This window comes from Myotis brandtii, unplaced genomic scaffold (genome assembly GCF_000412655.1).
Source record: "Myotis brandtii unplaced genomic scaffold, ASM41265v1 scaffold403, whole genome shotgun sequence".
In the NCBI taxonomy this organism is placed as follows: domain Eukaryota; kingdom Metazoa; phylum Chordata; class Mammalia; order Chiroptera; family Vespertilionidae; genus Myotis; species Myotis brandtii.
Window position 1 is genome coordinate 54141 of NW_005365474.1, and position 5014 is coordinate 59154.

The 5014-nt window shown below is 51.7% G+C and overlaps 1 protein-coding gene and 1 long non-coding RNA gene across 2 annotated transcripts in view; one reads left to right on the plus strand and one right to left on the minus strand.

Moving 5' to 3' along the window:
- Positions 1-5014, minus strand: part of STX2 (syntaxin 2) — a 32464-nt gene that overhangs the window by 12873 nt on the left and 14577 nt on the right. The window lies entirely within an intron of this gene.
- Positions 59-4855, plus strand: LOC106727318. Its single transcript, XR_001363487.1, has 3 exons — positions 59-384; positions 4143-4329; positions 4583-4855. It is a non-coding gene; the product is annotated as an uncharacterized LOC106727318 (long non-coding RNA).

A 5014-nucleotide genomic window follows, 5' to 3' on the forward strand; every position in this document is an offset into this window, starting at 1 on the left:
ACGGGGCTGGGGCGGAGCCCTCGAGCTGTGCTCACTCTGATCTCCAGCTGGGAAGTGCCCTTCGTCCCTTCTGGATTTGCCTCCGTGTTGGTGCTTTCCCACTCGTTTTCTTTTTAGAAAATAGTGACCACGTTGATGGCAGAGGTAGCGAGGCGATGGGAATGAGCTGGGTGCCGCTTCGCGTGCACGCACCCTGAGCAGGCCTGGTCTTTAGGATCCGAAAAGGAGAAGAGGTCGAGCAATGCCCACAAGGCTTGAGGGCCGGGCAGTGAAGGAATAGAACCGAAAACGGCCCGCGCGGGGAGCAGGCAGCGCGCCCATCTTCGATCTGTGACGCTGGCAGCTCGGATGTGCCAGAGAGAAGCCTTAAAGGGCTTCGTTTAGGTCAGTGGCCGGCAAACTCATTAGTCAGCAGAGCCAAATATCAACAGTAGGACGATTGAAATCTCTTTTGAGAGCCAAATTTTTTAAACTTAAACTATATAGGTAGGTACATTGTTATTAACTTAATTAGGGTACTCCTAAGGCTTAGGAAGAGCCGCACTCAAGGGGCCAAAGAGCCGCATGTGGCTCTCGAGCCGCAGTTTGCCGACCACTGGTTTAGGTGAAAAGGTGAGGCTAGCACGATTACACATTTAGGGAGCGAGGGACCACAGTCACGTCTCTTATTATAATTTTCTACTTTATTACTCGTTGTTAATCTCTCACTGGCCTAATTTATAAATTATGCTGCATCATAGGTAAATATAGGTATGGGGGAAAAACAGCATGAAACGTACAAACATTGAAGATGGAGCCAGATGCATGATCTGGAAACAGCTTCATGAGGTCGCATGTTGTCGCATAGTCTCCTATGGCTGTTGAAACAAATCAGCACAAAGTCGGTGCCTTAAAGCAACACGGGTCCCCCACCGGTAAGGAGGGACCCCAGGGGTTTCTGTCCGGCACATTGACACCTTTCAGGAAGGTGCTGAATGGACGAGGTTGCCCGTGGTGAACGCCACCTTCTTCCTCCCCAGGAGTGCCCTCTCTCGGGCACATGACTGGCTTCGGTTTACAAGTGCCCGCCTGTGTACACAAATGCTCCCACAGCCTCCCCTGACCCCTGCGAGGAGGCCTGCGGCCGCCACCCACCGCTGGGATGGGAGCCTCTTAAGATGCCAGCCTATTTTAAAATTCTGTGGTTCTCACTTATTTTATTAATTTTTTAAAATATATTTTCATTGAGTTCAGAGAGGAAGGGAGAGGGAGAGAGAGAAATATCAGAGATGAGCCCTAGCCTGTTTGGCTCCATGGATAGAGCGTCGGCCCTCGGACTGAAGGGTCCTGGGTTCGATTCTGGTCCAGGGCACTTACCTCCATTGCAGGCTCGACCCCTGGCCCCGGTCGGGGCTCGTGCGGGAGGCAACCCATGGGTGTGTCTCTATCACATCGATGTCTCTCTCTGTCTCTCCCCCTCCCTTCCACTCTCTCTAAAAATCATGGGATAATATCCTCGGGTGAGGATGAACAACAACAAAAAAGAAACATCAATGATGAGAGAAAATCACTGATCGGCTGCCTTCTGCACGCCCCACACTGGGGATCGTGCCCTGACCGGGGATCAAACCGTGACCTCCCGGTTCTTAGGTCGACGCTCAACCACGGGGCCACACAGGCTGGGCGTCGTTTATTTTTCTTGCACGTAAAGTAATAGTAGGGGAATTTTAAGAGTCCGTTTCAATTCAGACCCCTGAAGAACTGACAGCGGTTGTCCGTTGACCACAGGAGTGTTTGATCGTAAGTTGAAGACCTGGTTAGAATTCACCTTTTCTCCTGATTCTGCACCCAGAAGGTAAATTTAAATGGGAAGAAGCCTCTACGGTCTTTGGAGATGCAGTAGCCTTGTTTAACTTATCATTATGCAAAGTTAAGAAATAGGCTGCCCCTTTTATTTATTATTATTTTTTTTTTTTTAGTCCTCACCCAAGGATTTTTAGGGAGAGTGGGAGGGAGGGGGAGAGATAGAGAGAAACACCAATGTGAGAGAAACACATCGATTGGTTGCCTCCTGCCCGAGCCCCAACCAGGACCTGGGCTGGGGAGGAGCCTGCAACCGAGGTACATGCCCTTGACTGGGATCGAACCCAGATCCTTCAGTCCGCAGGCCGATGTTCTACCCACTGAGCCCAAACTGCTAGGGCTAGGCTACCCCTTTTAAAGATGGGGCCGGACACATGATCTGGAGATAGCTTTATGAGATCGCATATTGTGTTTATTAGTCTCCTGTAGCTGTTGTCGCAAATCACTGCAAACTTGGTGCCTTAAAACAACACAAACTTATTATCTTGCGGTCCTGGGGCCCGTGTCTCAGTGGCTAACATCAGTCCTTCCTGGGGCTTTAGGAGAGAATCCGGTTCCTTCCCTCTCACGGCTCCTGGAGGCGCCCACGTACCGTGGCTCATGGCCCCTTCCTCCCCCTTCGAAGCCAGAGGAACCGCCGAGCGCTGACTCTCTCCCTCCGTGGAACATCTTCCACTCGGACCACACCCAGGTCTCTGCTTCGAAGGCCTCCGGTGATCCGACCAGTTCCCCTGGACATTCTCTGCACCTCGAGGTCCGTGTCACTGGTCACATCTCCAAAGTCCACTCGCCAAGGAAGGGAACAGAACCAGCGTTCCCGTGGCCGTCTTTGGAAATGGCCACTATCCTGCCCACGACACATGCCCGTGGCCTGTCTTTCAGAGAACTATTGAACGTCTTCACGCACGTGAGTGGAAACAGGATGGGATCCTTCTCACCGAGGACTGGTGACTTCCGTTTCGGCACCCTCGTCATCCAGGAAAAAAAGGACTTGAACTGCTGCCATCTGCCCGGCTGGCGTGGCTCCGTGGTTGAGCATCGACCTCTGAACCTGAGGTCAGGGTTGGATTCCCGTCAGGGCACAGGCCTGGGTCGCAGGCTCCATCCCCAGTGCGGGGCGTGCAGGAGGCAGCCGACCCATGATTCTCTCTCATCATGAATGCTTCTATCTCTCTCTCCCTCTTCGCCCTCTCCGAAATCAATAAAAATATGTGTGCTTGTTTTTTAAAGCCGACTATGAGGGTCAGGTGCCCTTCGAGGAGGAGGAGGAGGTTAGGATACGGACACACCGAGGGATGACCACGTGAAGACTCGGGGGGGGGGATGTCAGAGGAGTACGTCGGGGCGCCCCCCCCCCCCCCGCCGTGCCAGGAGCTCAGAGACAAGCCTGGGCCAGTCTCCCCAGAGCCTCCCGGGAGGGCCCGGCCTTGCAGACACCCCGACTGGGGGACCCGGGACGGGACGGGGGAAGAACGCATGTCTGTTATGTGAGGGCACCTGCTTCGTGGTATTTGTGACGGCGGCCCCGGGAAATCAGCACACCCTGCAATTACCCTATAAATAGCACGGTGAGGTTGCGCTGGCGACGGCTGTGTCTTACAAGAGTAGGTTCATTTAAGAGCAGGCATTTAAAATGTACCTCAATTTTGAATCCCTGAAAAATATATATATACTGAAATTTATATATATATATATGTGTGTGTGTGTGTGTGTTTAAATATATAGTAGAAAATATATACTGTATACTAAAATTTTTCACATATATACTTTCAAAATTATGTGTGTAGCTAGATATCCATATATAAATATCTATATCTATCTGTGTATAGATAAATAGTACAGAGATATAGATACTATATAGATACTATGCTACGTATGATATAGATCAGTGATGGCGAACCTTTTGAGCTCGGCGTGTCAGCATTTTGAAAAACCCTAACTTAACTCTGGTGCCGTGTCACATATAGAAATTTCTTGATATTTGCAACCATAGTAAAACAAAGATTTATATTTTTGATATTTATTTTATATATTTAAATGCCATTTAACAAAGAAAAATCAACCAAAAAAATGAGTTTGCGTGTCACCTCTGACACGCGTGTCATAGGTTCGCCATCACTGATATAGATACTAGATCCAAATCTATATATAACTATGCAGATATCTAGACATAGATGGATAGATGGATAGATGGATAGATAGATAGAGTGCCCCAGGCCTGTCTCAGCCTCTGGGACGTCCTGTGATGCCCCGTTACAGGCTTCTGTGTCCTTAGGACCTTTTCCATCCTCTCTCCTTAGACCAGACTCTCCTGCGGTGACACGGATGCAGAATGAACGTCTCTTTCACAGAAAGCCTGTCCCACCCGACGGCCCGCCGTCTGCCTCTCACGTTCCTCTTGCGGAAGAGAAGCAACCGTTGTTCTTCGTACAAGGGCCCCTCGCACTCCTCCCAACACCCTTGTTTATACAGACGGACAGTCAAAACGTGAGCCCCGCCCACCCCCTCTGAGCCGCCCTCTCCAGCCACAGGCCTCCTTGCTGTCCCTCCCGGCTCAGGGCCTGTGCACTGGCCAGGCCTTCTCCCTGGGGTCCTCGCCCCTCAGCTCTCTGTGGGGCCCCTCCCCTCCCCTCCAGCAGGTCTTAGGGAAGGCCTGCGGGTCACCCCACCGCCCTGTCACCCCTTCCTCTGACCTCCCGCGTCCTCGCATCGTCCTCACCTGCTGCGTTGTTCACCACAGCGATCATCACTGTCTCATACGTTCCCCGTCCTCGCCACGCCTGTCTGCTGTTTCTTCCTTCCAGGATGGACGCTGGATGAGGCCAGGTCTGTCCTGTCACTGCCCCCGTGATGATATCGAGCTATTGCCACGCCTTCTGGAACTCGCTTTTCTCCACATCACCCTTTCGAGATCTAGCGACCCCTGTGATGAAGATGAACTTTATCCCTTTTCAATGCTGGGCCCCTGGCGTGGCCCAGTGGTTGAGCGCCGACCTATGAACCAGGAGGTCAGGGTTCGATTCCCGGTCAGGGCACAGGCCCAGGTTGCCGGCTCGATCCCCAATGTGGGGCGTGCAGGAGGCAGCCCATCCATGATTCTCTCTCATCACTGATGTTTCCATCTCACTCTCCCTCTCCCTTCCTCTCTGAAATCAATCAATCAATCTATATA